The following is a 15,189-nucleotide window of genomic DNA, read 5'->3' as shown; positions in this document are numbered from 1 at the left end:
AATACCAATAGAACTATACTTCAAGGCGCAGCGGCTGAAGTATCTGTTCCGATTAATCAAAAATGAATTTGATTTGCCACACCTGATAGGAGACGCACGCGTCTAAAGGAATAAGCATTTTCTTGCTTTACAAGAAACTCCGGCTTGCACAGATGTCATGAAGTTTTCTTTCTTTCCTCGCACAGTGTACGATTGGAACAATTAATCTTCTGACGAACATTACTAACGAACAAAATGTCTCTGGTTTTGCATTTAAGTTAGAAACTGCTCAGTCGTCTCGCGACGTAAAAGTCATTAAGTTAGAAACTGTCTTGTAAACACCTGTTGTAATTGTATGTTCTTGTCTTGTTGTAAGTTGCCCTATGGCTACCTGTGGCTATACCCACAAGGATGGGTCAACAGTAACAACTGCATTTCTGTCTCGATCGATGCTCCGTGGTCAACTGCGTATTCCTTGACTTTAAAAAGGCCTCCGATAAAGTTTCTCACACACTTCTGTTACTTAAATTAGCTACACTACGCTTAGAACCTAATTTACAAGCATTGATTCAGCCATTTTTGAGAGATCGTTTTCAAATTGTGCATGTTTAAAGGAGCGTGGAAAGGGTATTCGAGCTGCATAAAAACCGCTCGTATTTCGGTCCATGAAATGGTCCGTGAAAAGCATACACGAAAACATTTCGGCTCAAAAAGGTCCCACTACAACGCAATTTAATTTAAAAAAAAACACTGCCCCGGCAGGAAGTTTCCGGACTCCATCTCCAGGCCACTCCTCCATTCCTGTGACGTCACACCGGCAATGCTCCTCATTCACTGCGAAAAATTCGTCTGCTCTCGACAGAGCGGCGTGCTATAGGGACCGTGGGGCACCTAAAGGAAGCGCGCTGCTCAGTCGCGACAGCGCCGCCAACGGCGGTCGTGAACGGCGGGGCGCGAACGGAAGAAAACGGGGACAAACTGCACAGAAGCAACCACCACATTTATATTGTAACTGTGCGCAATGAGATGGGGGGGGGGGGGCAGCCACTGGCGACTGTGTCGAAACCTAAGTGGCACATACGTCGAGAGGATGGTTGGTCGATGCTTCACAAAATCCTAGCTTGCCAGTAAAAACTAGGGACATTTATGTACTCCAGCCACTTGTGACATCATGTTTTTAAGTGAGTCTCGCATTCATTTCGTACTTTTGGCATGTTACTGCGGACATACCTTCGTCGCTGAAACCTACATCGTGCGTCTACTTTATTCATACTAATAAGCACGTGTGGTCCCTGCATATTGTCTGAACTTCAGTCTTGTTCAGAACTCGTTTGAGCTTCAGTGTTTCAACATCATCTGGAACAATAACGCAAAAGAGATCCTCAAATCAGAAATTAAACAGAAAGGTGACCACAAATATGCAGCTCACCATTGACATGAGTTTTTTTTATTATATATTTATTTATTTATTTAGAATACGTTAAAGACCCAAACGAGTACAACATAACGGAGAAGTTGGGCGACAATAACACTGTAGAAAACGGAAAAAGTACTTAACGTGATCGGCAAACAGCAAAAGAAACGTCAAATATACTAAAAAAAAAGGAAATACAACACTAAAGTCATCAAGACATAAAGCAAAAACCAGCAAGGATGTACACTTATAGATGCCGTGAACAACAGTGCGAGAAAAAATAAATAAATAAAATAAAACGTAAAGAAGAGTCAGGGGAGAGATAACAAATTGGTGATGGGCGCCTGAAACTGGGGATGATTAGTGAAAAGTGCTACATGGCGGGGAAGGTCATCCCAGAGTCTTGACAATCGGGGAATAAACCACTGGAAGTAGTAAAGGATATTATACTTATGTAAGCAGCCCTTATTTTCGTGATCGTGACGTTCAGATACGTAGGAAGGAGGCTGTAATAGAGATGTACTTAAGAAATGGTTGTGATAGATTTTGTGAAAAAGCGAAAATTCCGATTGGATACGGCGCAACGATAAGGTAGGGAGAGCAAGGTCATTCCGAAGAGCGGAAATGCTAGCGTCGTAGCCATATGAGTTAGTGACAAAACGAACTCCTCGATTGTGTACTCGTTCAACTGCAGATGAAAGGTAGTCCTGGTAGGGGTCCCAGATAGGCGAAGCATACTCAAGTTTTGGCCGGATGAAAGTCGTGTAAGCAAGCTTTTTTACATGAGAAGCCGCAAGTGTAATATTGCGTTGAAGGAAGCCAAGGGAACGGTTAGTGTCGGCGACAATATGGGAAATGTGTTGGGACCATGAAAGGTCTAAAATAATTGGGGGTTTACGTCGCGAGACAACTGAGACCATGAAAGGTCTGCAGTTAGTGTTACACCTAAGTATTTGTAAGATTCGGCGCGGACGAGAGGAGAAGTGCCGAAGTAGTAACTTGAAATTAGAGGAAATGACCGTGAGAAGGACAGAACTTTACATTTATGAGTATTGACAGGGAGTAACCATGCCGAGCACCAAGATGATATACGCACAAGGTCCTCTTGGAGTGTATCACAGTCTAGGGTGGAAGATACTTTACGGTAGATGACGCAATCGTCCGCGAAAAGACGGACAGAAGAAGTTAAGCCGTTACAGATGTCACTAATGAAAATGAGAAATAAAAGAGGGCCTATTACCGAACCCTGTGGGATTCCTGAGGTTACAGGTGCCAGAGAAGACGCTGTCTCGTTGGCTGTCACAAACTGTGACCTACCGCTTAAGAAATTCTGAATCCATGAGAGAACGAAGGGGTCGATATTGAGTTTAGATAATTTTGCAAAAAGACGGACGTGGGGCACCCGATTAAAAGCCTCCGCAAAATCCAAAAAAGAGCGTCCACCTGGCAACCCTGGTCAAGAAAGCTAAAAATGTCATGGGTCAGTCCAGCCGACTGAGTTTCACAAGAATAACCACGACGAAACCCATGCTGTAGAGGAAAGAGGAAGTTAAATGTGACACTAAATGTGTTCCAGGAATTTGTACGGCAAACAGGTTAGAGAAATAGGCCTATAGTTTCTGAGGTCAGCTTTGTTACCTGACTTAAACACTGGAATGACCTTAGCAATCAGCCAGTCAGAGGGTATGACACAACCGCCGTGGGCTTCCGGCGAGACGGTTGTGAAATGGTCAGTGCGTAAATATTAAATTGGACAACGTAGAACTTCCGTTCTCACTTTGAGGCTCGCCAACCAAATTACCAGAAGCAATATCGCCTCTGGGCTCTGGCGATGAAACACCCCAATCATTATCTCGAAATGAACACAGAAGCCAGATTGCCACAGATTGCCATTTGCTGACGGTGATACTGTATCCAGCGGCGTTTCAACCCCAAGAAAGTGGCAACTGTAAATCATTATTCGTTTCGCAGGTCCTCGTTCTAGAACAAAAGAAATATAATATATTCGCTCATGTTGTGCGCAACCCATGCACGAGCCGAACGCGCGTCACGAACGCTATTCGCAGCGAGTCTCCCTCAGTGTAGAAACATACAAATCAAGAGAAATGAAACATCTCGTCCCTATTGACGAGTTCTTTTAGGTGCTTGCACAGTTATGGATGGAACAGTTCTAGTGTGGCAAAAAAAAAAGAAAGAAAAAGGAAACGCGCTCGCACTTCGCATCTAAAACTGGCTACCCGGCGGCTATTACGCAAGGTCCTTTCTCTGAAGGCCGTGTCGCGGCGCCACAACTTTCTCGCAGAGTCCCAATACTGGTTCGCTGGTATTCATTCTAGGATATCAAACAGGAGAATAAACGTTTTGAAAATTGCATCTGTTTACCGATGGCACGCTACGCTGGTTCTTTTATCATCATTGCGTGCGTCTACGAGTAGAGAGGACGTACCATATGTACGTCGGCTGCGTCTCATATGTGGCGGTGTTCAATGTGTCTCTTTGCGGTTTGATGCGTCTCTCGTATTCGTTCCATTTCATCGCGATAGAACATAGAGCCTGTATAGTTGCCCGTGCCCGTGTGTTACACAAGTGTGTGCTTCATTGAAGAGGCCTGCAGTGATGCCGTGCGGAGTTCGAGGCTGCGCAAATGAAAACAGCAAGGACGCGCGGCTTTCACATGCGTCGGGTTCCGGCAAATGAGCTAGCAAGAAGTAGGTGTCTTGACTTGATTAAACGTGAGCATGTTCAACCTGGCACTGAACTCCGAATATGCAGTCTACATTTGAATGAGACTGATTACGAATCACCACCGAGCGTCGTGAAATCCGTTGGCGCCGGATACTGAATCTATCTGAGTCAGCGTTCACACGGTGCCACTTTTTCCAGCAACTCGAACAAACGTCTTATGAGCAATTTCGAGACCGCGTTCACACGTAGCAACTCGGTAACAACCATACGGCGACCGGAGAATGTGGGTTGAAATTGAACTGGTGATGTCTTTTTCTTTAGCCGCTGTTCATCAAATTTTAGTACGTTTATTACGCCAAAAGATCATCATGATCTTCAAAGAATGACTATATTGACATGTTTGCTGGACGTTAGTTTTAAAAAAATGTTATTACTAAGCTGCACATGCGGGATTTGAACCCGTGAACCCACGAACGAAATCACACCATGCTATCGGGTGTCACGTGGCAATAATCTTCTCGCTATTGGACGGGTGCACGAGCAACTTCTCAAGTTTTCGGTCAGGGAACGATTCCGAGTAACCCGAGTTACTGGAGTTTACCTGTGTCGGCCCATTGTCAGCAACTCGAAAATTGCTCATAGTTGTTGGGAAAAGTTGCCCCGTGTGAACGCTGCCTGCAGCGATGTGTTGCCCCGTCGCTAAATTTACCTGACGCGAGCGAGCAATGCAAACGGCAAAGCAAGCCATGGACATTCGCTGACTTCACTTAGCCCCCACGAAGAAGAAGAAAGAATAAGCACCTGCACCACAACCCGAGCTGCTGAGCAGTAGCGCCTATCTCCGAGAGGGCGAGGACGTTGGAGTTGGCCAGTACCGGGTCAGTCATTATGTTGGTAACATGTGCATTGCGGTTCTGCATGTTTAGGGCCTCTATGTTTGTCATTCGCCTTGGCCCGCTGCACCATGTTTTCGGAAATCTCGAGGCTAGCAGCTCTTTCTTTTTCTTTTTTTGTCTAGCGCGCGGCCCCCTTACATTGTCGATGAAGTTAGTGCCGTTTGTCGTTTTCGTGAGACACTGTCGCCCGCTAAAGAAGAGCGAGGGGGGGGGGGACGAGCCTAGTTGTTGTGGTCAAGCGGCAATTGGTTTTAATGTGAAGGCAGCGTTGCCTTCCTACTCTGTCGTTGAAATATGAATATAACCAACTGGCCTTTCATTCGTCCGAAAATTACCGAATCGCGAATATTGGCAGCGGCAGTTGAAAGCTTATTCCGTAAGAAACCCACACTGACATTTTTCTGTGCGACCGACAATTCTAAATATTTTTTAATCACGACTGCAATTGCGGTGAAAAGACGCAAGGCGACGCCTGGTGGGAAATAATCGCCTATTCGTCGAGCAACAGTGTTACTTGTCCCCAACCCAACAAGAGTCATCTACGCAAAAACGTACCTCGTCCTGCAAGCCGTCGTGGTGATGGTAGGGGACCACAGATGTCACTGTACGCTCCCATTGTTATTGGCATGTTTATGTTCGCCGCCCTATATGGCGAACGGCGGAGTTGATGTCGCGTCTTGAACACAGCGTTGCCAGTAATATTATATCTGAATTTTCTAAAAAAAACTACGAGGTGGATTTGAACGAAATTTGCGGCGTCTGTATACTGAGGACCCAGGCTGTCAAATGACTCACCAGTATAACATTGTACGAGGGGTGTTCAAGTCAAACCGGGACTTTCTGTCTCCTGGCTGTACAAATGACTCGCGCTACTTCTTTTTGGTGATTTTCACACGCGACAGGCATCCGCGTTCACCACGTGATGATTCAAAGTTTGTGCAAAACAGAAGACACGTGCTGGACAAGATGGCCGACAACGAGGTGAGCACGCACACCGAACAGCGAATTGCCATGAAGTTTCTCGTAAATGAAGGCGTAAAGACTTCAGGCTCAGTATGGCCACGGTACACTTAGCCGCAACAAAGCGTTTGAGTGGTGCAAACGGTTCCGAGACGGCCGTACATCAGTGCAGGACGACCCCGGCCGGGGCGGCTCAGAGCCCAGTGTCAGAGTTCCTGAGAACATCCAACTTCTGGAGCACCTGATCCTCAAGGACCGACGGATAACATGTCTCGATATCGATAGTGCATATAGTGCGATCAATAGTGCATATTACTGCCAGATTCTCAAGGGTGTGCATAAGGCGCTGTAGCAAAATCGGCCGGGCCTCATCACGAAAGGTGTCATCCTCCTACAGGACAATGCACGCCCGCATACCGCACATCTCACGACACGCACCTTACAGGAACTTGGCTGGGAGTTGCTGCCACATACCCCTTACAGTCCAGACCTCGCCCCCTCGATTCCATCTCTTCGGGCCACTGAAGGCGTTCCTTGGGGGCCCAACTGCGACGACGAGGTCAAGAATGCGGTCCGACCATGACTGCTACGCGTCGGTAAGGATTTCTACGCTGCTGACATCCAAGCCCTCGTGAAACGCTGGGACAAGTGCATTAGTGCAGCTGGAGATTACGTGGAAAAATAAAACTAATTTCTCGCCTGTAAGTTCATTTTGCTTTTGCGAAAAATGAAAAGTCCCGGTTTGACTTGAACGCCCCTCGTATATCTGCTGCTTTACAATAGCTTTAATTCCCTGACCGAGGCAAATAACCAGATCAGATCAGATCTGGTAACCAGATCAGGCAGATCACTTGACATACTTTATTCCAGAGTTGCAAAAGTTCTTTCAGTCACAAATATTGGGAAAATTTCATTTAAATCTGATCTTTCACCGGTTATGGTGGAACGTTATGGGTACTTGTATTAATATCCTTCCAATTGATGTTCTTAATTACAACAGTTTTATCGCTGTGCTTAACAACGTTCTTGAAGCAAAGATTTAAACATCCTATCAAAATTTGTATGTATTTTTTATGTATATATGTATTCTATGAATATGAGAGCTCAGGTGTTCGATTACTCACTGCTATTTTTCATGTAAAGTATTTATGTGAACTGTGAAATTTTTAAACTCGAGTTTCCAAAGCATATTATTAAACACGTAAAATGGAAGTTACCCAGCTAGCTTAGCCAAGTTAGCGAATTTTCATTTGGGAAACTTGCTTTCTTTCCTTTTCTTAGGAGCATATGTCTTTCATGTTGCATATTCTATTACAATGCAATGAAAATTTTATACCTCAACTGAGCAGCTTGTGGAGTAGTTTTGATCTAGTACTTTTAGTTTCGAGACTTTTTTTTACTGTGAGTGTTCTGAAGTGGCTGCCAGCGCTTGTAAAGGAGAATTGGCTCTTTCAGTCATCGAACTCGTATGAATGTGTGATTGGCGACATCGTCTGTTATGGTTTAGTATGTGTTTTGGTTTTATCTCCTTGCAGTGATAGCCTAATTCTTACCGACATGCGCATGTGGCTGTCAGAAATAAATTATTCCTACCCTCGGCACTGCAAACACAACTGCTTGTTGTGCAAAACGCTTCACGCCTTGTACTCCCAGCAAAAGTCATGGGTGAGAAATATTTCGTTCTGGATCATGAGTTCATTTTGTGGTTTTAGTTGTCCTCTGTAAAAAGTATTGTGCTAAATATTTTACCAATCACATGTACCCCTGCATGCCTTGCACGAGTACAGTATAACTGACAAACACTATTTAAACTAAAAGTCAGAAGTGCAGAACAGTTTTAGACAAGTTTATGAATAACTCGTTGTCTTTACTATGTATTATAGAATTTCTGTAGCGTATAAATAAACAAACCCTTACAAATGTTGGCTTCTCCTGTCTATAAAATGCCTAACTTCATTTTATAGACTGTAGCTAGTATCTATCAACTGCTACTTCCTATCCACTTAATCTAAAGAAGCTGTATAGAAGTCCTATTGACAAGCTATGATTTTTCTAACCAGTGCTGCTTTCTACTTTCTATACACGAGTTGTATAAACATTCTATATACTTTCTACAGACAGAGGTATATACACAACGTATCGAGAAGTTGTGTATATACATGTGTCTGTAGGAAGTATATAGAAATACACAATGTCTGTACATGGACCGTTTATTGCGAGTAAGAGAGGGAAACCCGCGATTGTGTGGCACTGCGTATGCTTGCTTTTCTATGGACTTAGTGAGTGTCTCAAAACCAAAATAATAAGAAACACAGATATTATGTTGATATCCGTCTATACTCCAAGCTACTCCACACTTCACCGTTATTTGTGTGTGTAATTGAATTAATCTTAGACACGTCCCCCTTTGATTTGACTTAAAGGCGAGCAAGACTCTCGGATTCGCGGAAGCTCTCAAAACAAACACTATATAGTATCTGTTCTCACTTAGGGGAAAGCGTCACTTCCTTTCTAGGTGCCCTTTTTCAACTTCGGAGCCCTGGTGTCTTTTTTGTTTTTTCGATTTTAAACACATTGTTCGTTAGTGGAAGTCCGGGAAACCAACAAAGAAAAGGGGCGAGAGAAAATGAAATGTGTGGTGGCAGAGGTTGACAAAAAAAGAAAAAAAAATGTATGTCAGAAGGAAAAATTCTGATTTGTATTGAAAACCTGTGGTCTAACTAGTAATTATTTTGCAAGTACTTAGGGTCTCTATCACGTTCTATAGAAATTGTATAGACAGTAGATAAGTATTTTTTGTCAGAAATCCTTGCGATTTTTGATACAGGCTGCATGCCTACTATGTATAAAGAGTCTAAAATACGCGTGTATAGACTGTCCATTGGTGAAATAAATAGGCGTTCTATAGAATGTGGTGTGCCAATTATCAGTTCGTTATCTATTCAAATGTGTTAACAACGTGTATAGGATCTCTATAGACAGTCTAAAGGTTTGTAGATGTCTTGTTTATAGAATGTCTATAGACAGTAGAAAACTTTTTGTATGGGAAGGTGCCACTTATTCAGTCTTAGCTGACTTCCCACTCTGTACATGTCTTTCGATCACCAATTTGCGATATTTACTGCCACGTGAAGGGCTATCCTGAAGCACTGCAAATCTCCCTCAACGTGTAGCGACACTGACTTCATGGGAGTTGCTATGCTCCTCTCAAGGTGTTATGCTACTCCTTTCATGAGTGTTACTATACCCCTCTCAAAGTGTACTGGCAGCCCTAATAAGGAACTGAGGAGACTCTCTAACGAGAGTATCCGTACTGAGTGGTGGCAACGTGGTGGCAGCCCCTGTAGGGTGGAGAGAAATGGTACACTCATAAGGGAGTGATATATGTGGCAAGGGTGTACTCCCAAATAAGGAGTTACAGTACAGCATTTTTTTCAAGAGTGTGAAAGTCATATCACAGTGTGGCCCATGTGGGAACGGACGGGTTCATTCTCAGACATTTCGTCTGCACTTACCCGACTTTACAGGTTGTACCTACCGACGAATAGACCTCCCCGTTTTATGTAAACATTGCAGCGACTGAAGCGTCACAGTGGTGGGCGTCGGTCGCACGTAGAATTATTCGCGTGTGCTGGCGTATATAATCACGTGTGTTTGTTTTGCCCACCAGTAGGCAGATCACGTCACAATGACGTAGTTCTCGGGGAACTCTGTTGTGTGTCATACTTTGCAATGATGGAAATACGAGTGCGTGTCCCTTTATAAGGCATCACAATGGCTTGTCGCATTGCTTCCTTGTAAGCTTTCAATGTTCAGCAGACGTTTTCATTTTACCGCTGATGCGAAGGGTATCTAGTACTCTAAATATAGATGCAGCTAGAGAACTACTCAACAGCTGTTCAAATGCTTACCTGTGCCAAATGATGTGCGAACGCCTAGCCAAAGCAATGGCTGGCAATCGGTACTTTCGTTCAACAGCGATATTAGTCGGCGCAATAAGCTCTGTACCTCTTCCTTCTGAGGCCACTTCAGCTTGTTTCGTTTTTTTATATATATATTCCTTCGTTCATAAATCAGGAATCATATTTCGCAGTCATCAAGTGCAGCAGCTATCGAGGAGCGCAAGATTTACAACCGTATTCTCACTAAATCAAGCAGAATCCCACCTAGAATGCGCACGATCGAAGCAGAATGAAATTTCACCGGTTCTCAGAGCACCACATGAGCATAGGGGCCGGCGCTGACAGAAAACTTTTTTAGTGGTGTACATATCTACATCATTTTATTGAAATGTATTTCTTCTCTGTGATGCGTTGACGTGACAATCGTATCTTCGAGCAAATGGCTGCGTAAGTGTGGGGAAAGACAGCTGGTCTCGTCATAAATAGTTGATGCTGTCAACACGTATCGCAATTTCTCTATGGAGACTTTTATGCACTCAGTGTTCAAAATATTTCGTAGCCGCGCCTGGCTACTTCGCACAGTTAAAGGTCTATTGTGAGACATATACCGTAATCTCACCCGTATTCGCCGCGGCCTGTGCCCGAATCTTTTTTTTTTTCGCGGGCGCCTTGCGGCTTATCTGATAACTATTTTTCCGAGGCATTTTCCCCATACCCAGGTTTTAACGAAAGGGCTGACAGTGTCTCCGGCATAGCACCGCCCTGCCAATGCACGAACAATGCAAAACAGGGGCCCGTTCACATTCGAGTAGACTGACCTTCATGGTACCTTCCCCCATGCCATGCACCTTTAACAAAAGGGGTGACAGTGATTCATGTCCTCTGGAAGAACACTGACCCATGGATCCAGTAAAAAACACACAAGAAAGGCACAATACGATCTTTGTAGAACGCTAGAACTGACCTCGTTTGTTGTACACCATGCTGACCCGGAATGTGGACCACAAGGTTTATGACTTTCTCTCCTTTATCGGCAGACCCCCAGGAAGGGTCGAATAAGTGATATTCATTTTAATTGATTGATTTTATATCGGCACCACTGGTTTACAGCACAAATCAGTCGTGTCGTATTGACCGCCGCTTATCTGCCGGAAAATTTCAAAATGTTCATAAAAACGCGGCTTATCCCTATTGAAAAATACTTCAGAAAATCTCATAGAAACAGAGCGTTCTCTCCGAATTCCTTACAGAAGCGCCTTCTTATCTCAGAATTTCCTACAGAGGATGCAGATTCGTATACATATCCTCACAGGCACACCAATGAGAAAATATCCTGTGGTATAATTCAGGGTCTGGCCTTATGATTTCTATGAGAAAACAGCGTGATTCATACAGGACTGACTTTCTCACGAACTTCTCTTCAGTATTAAGATACATTTTGAAGGATATTTCCCTGTCGGATGAACATGAAGCAAGAACTGACGGGCAGCAGAGAGTGATATGTCGTCCGTGTTGGAAAGTAGTTCGTATTTCGTATGTTTGTGAATAATCCCTCTTATGTAGACGTGTCATGGTTGCTCCGCTTTGTCGTTCCTATGGAAACTATTAATTATATATCCTGTTATGACATTCCATCGTACATTAGTGGAGGCGTTTATTCCAACTGCCAGCAAGTTAGTTAGTCTGCTTTGAAACGAGCAAGCGCATGGACGCAGCTACGCATCTCGAGCAAATACCGCCTGGCATTCAAGATTTTCGTCGCATTTGAGGTATGTAGCACGTGTGCGTGTGGTATATAATCGTCCGTGCTATGCATTCCCATTCTTTGTGCGTCTTTTCCCCTGTTCGCAGGTATTCTGTGGATCGGAAGGTAGAATGCAGTGAGATTGTTATAGCAACTGTGCGTTGGGCAAAAGGTATGTTACATATTTCTCTCTCACGCACACACATGCAGTTGTAACCGTGCTTTTTGAAATGCTATTTCTTCTAGGTTAAACTCGTAAGAAGCGGCAGGCAGCGGGAATTAACGCATTGGATCCGAGTTCGTGGTCGTAACCCATTCTCGTCTCGAGAATGTTGGATGGTGATTTTACGCAAGAAAGCCTCCGCGTTCCCAAGGTGCAAAACAAAAACATGGCATAATCGCATGAATAAATTTTTTGGTAGTCGCATTGGACATTTCAAGTACGTGTACAATGCGTTGGGTCATGCCTTTCTGAATTTATTGGCTGGGCCACAAATGTTCTGCAACATTCCTTACAGTGACGGCATGCGACTTACTCTGAATACTTCTCAGCAAGTAAGTCTGGGATCCTTCAATTTTCATGTGGCAGTGCAGCTTTCTTAGGGTGTTTCTTGCAGGGACGCCCATTACCCTTTCTCACAGGCTTTCTTGCGGGCCTCGAGGCCTGTACGAAATCCTGTGAGAAAGCCTCACAGGGCACCCTGTAAGAAACCCTGTAAGAAAGCTGCAGTGCCACTCCCTGTAAGAAATCCTGCAAGAAAGCCTCCCTGGAATCCTACAGGATCCCTGTAAGAAACTCTGAGAGAAATTTTGTAAGATTTAGTCTCATAACCTCATAGAAATTCCTTCATCGGTCTGAAAGATTTCTTTTGTAAGTTTTTCTGAAGTGTTTTTCAATAGAGATCTGCAGTGCGGCCTATACGCGCGAACTTACGGTACTAGAACTTGATTGGTGGTGGTGGTGGTGGTGATTGGTCCTACCGAAGGGCACCGAATTTGACCAATGCTCATTGTAGATGGTTTTCCAACTAAGAAAGGTACGCTTGGCTCTGTAGAAGTGGTTTATAGAAATTTGTAATGCAACGCGGTCACAAAATCATCGCTAAAACCAGCACTCGGTGTAGTTACACTTGTCCCACTTTGGCGTTTCGATGTAAGTGACGAACGGAGCGAGATCCACATGCAATTCCATTCTTAAACGGAATGTGACTGTCATCTACTACGGCACCCTTCGTGTGATATATGGGTACATAAGGGCAGTGTCATTTTGTCATGTCACGGTCAAAAGAGATGGTGCGCTACCTATACACATCCCAGCGCTGAGAAATTTTTAAACGAAAAGCTTCGCTGAGCGATACTATTCCGGTGACTGACGTACTCACAGACCAGACACAGCGATAGGCCCTCGGGGAAATTGTCAGTGACGGATGGAGTGTTCCCTGACAAGGTGCTGTTCTTTCACGCCTATAATTACTCAGTGCACACTTATTTCGTGTAATACGTTGCAGCCAGCCCGTTAGAATGGGTCACGTGGAATGGGTGCAGTAGATGTCCGATGAAGCCTGTTGGCTTCACGGAGGCTGTTAGAGCACTGCACGGGCCCGGCTTACCCGAAAGCCCGAGGCTGGCCGGCCTGCGGGCCGGGGCGGGCCGGGCTTTGCGTTTTTTTGGCGGGCCTGGGCCGGGCTCGGCTTTCAGCCACCGGGCCCGGGCCGGGTACGGGCTTGACAACGCCGGTCATGGTCGGGCATGTACGCGAACATATTTTGATGGAATTGCCTCCGAGCCCACGGGCACTGGCTCTGACGCACAAAAAAGCCGCATTTGGCGCAGAATTTCACAGAATGGCGCACCTCCGCCGTATGTATCCCACTGCGTCCCGCGCAATACGTCGTGTTTGCAATACATACTCTCCACTTTCTAGCGAATATCGGGGTTCAGGACATCTGGGAACAAGTATCGGCATGTACGGTTCAAGTCAAGTTAATGACACTCTTCCCAGGTATTCTCTTTTTTTCTCCTCCTCACCGTATATCTAGGTACTTGGACCATCCTAAAGAAATCCTCATTCCCTTTAGTCGAACTAATCACTTCCAGAACTCATTCGTTCCCAAGACAGCTAGTGACTGGAATGACATACCTGCGACCATCGCAGTGCTGCGGGACTCAAAAAGGTTCCGTTCTTTACTCCACGACGTATTGCTTCCTTGTTATTTCCACTCCCCTCTGCAATTCCATGTGACTTGAGGGTAAATAAAGAAAGAAAGAAATAAAGAAAGTCCCGAATGCTTAATTTCTCGCGCTGTCCTTACGCGCCTACACCCTGCGAGCACCCGCGATGTTACGCAGTAGCAGAAAGCGTGGAGCGATCCATAGTACAGGCGCCGGCAACTCCGGAATCAGCATCGTCAGTTATGCCTATCCACAGTTAGTTAAAACGCGGTTGTTTAAAAACAACTCCCATGCAAACGAGCCAATATTCCATCGCAGGCACGTGACGTGTCCACATGCTCGGTAAATCTGCACCACCACCTTTCATCCAGTACGCACACACTTGATGCACTACCAGTGCGCTTTATTGTTCACAACTTCTCTTTGAAGTACAACAACGTAATATGATTTTTGTATTACATTAACATAGAACACATATAGCACGATTCCACGTTAGGGGTGGCGACACACTGCGGAGAACGGGCAAAAGAGGAACGAACAAACAGCGAAAACAGTGACTAGTGAGCTGCTGGGGGAATATCGGTAGTCCTGTACATTCCTTTGTACACAGTATTCGGAGCGAGTATACTGCTCACATATTGTTGCGTTTTTTCTTGGGGCCTGTGAGGCTCGCAACTGTCCCTAGAGCGTCCGACAGCTGCCGCTGCCCTTGTTCAAGCACGGCATATCCACTCTGGATATCTCCGAAGTTCCTTCCGTTCATTCCTTGTTGGATTAAAAGTTCTGCGTTATTCAGCATTCTTTCGGCATTACAAATGTATTTCTTCAGGTCCTCTTGCCGATCACTTGTACGGCTGTCGTCTTCGTCTTGCTTTATCATCTTTCACGACAGGTCTCGTTTCTTCGACAGCCGTTCCATCTGGCGCTTGTACGACCCCCTAGGTGCTTTCAAAATATCCGCAGTCACAGGCATCTTCGACAGATCGCCATCAAAGCGTTGTGCATGCGACATGATCGAGCGAAGACCGTTTGTGGGTTCCAGTGATAGCCTACTCCTATTGTGTAGCATTCGTCGGTTCTGGCTGAACCCGCCGGCATTGCCTTGGGGAAGACAGATAACTGCCTTGACAAATTTTCCGAGTAGAGGGTACTTCTGCGCTCCGTCAGAGGTCTTTATGACGAATATCTCCTGCCAAAGTGGTCGAGGCGGTTACGTTTTCCGGCGGTTACGTTACGTATTACGTTTTCTGGGAGACCGGCGATTTGTTGTTCTGCAGCGAGATTCGCGCTCGTCACTGCCGAATTCTTCAAGTAGTAATAGACGTCCAAAAGAGCAGTCTCGACCTCCCTACGTTTGCCTTTCCAAAAGCGTTGTGCACAACATGCAGCAGGAATACGCCGACATCGATGAGGTTCGGATGACGTTCGGCTCTGGCT

The 15,189-nt window shown here is 45.1% G+C and overlaps 1 protein-coding gene across 3 annotated transcripts in view; it reads right to left on the bottom strand.

Annotated features, from left to right (window-relative positions):
- LOC135378426 (neprilysin-4-like) overlaps window positions 1-9,950 on the bottom strand; it is a 67,263-nt gene extending 57,313 nt beyond the window's left edge. For 2 of the 3 annotated variants that reach the window (XM_064611453.1, XM_064611456.1), the window contains exon 1: window positions 9,846-9,950. The gene's annotated coding sequence lies outside the window, so the exon portion shown is untranslated. Of the gene's footprint in view, window positions 1-9,248; window positions 9,276-9,845 lie in introns of all 3 variants that reach the window. The other variant, XM_064611455.1, reaches the window with a different exon arrangement.
- Window positions 9,951-15,189: the final 5,239 nt, after the last annotated feature.

The sequence above is a fragment of the Ornithodoros turicata genome, chromosome 1 (genome assembly GCF_037126465.1).
Source record: "Ornithodoros turicata isolate Travis chromosome 1, ASM3712646v1, whole genome shotgun sequence".
NCBI lineage: Eukaryota > Metazoa > Arthropoda > Arachnida > Ixodida > Argasidae > Ornithodoros > Ornithodoros turicata.
This window is presented reverse-complemented; position numbering and strand designations above follow the sequence as displayed.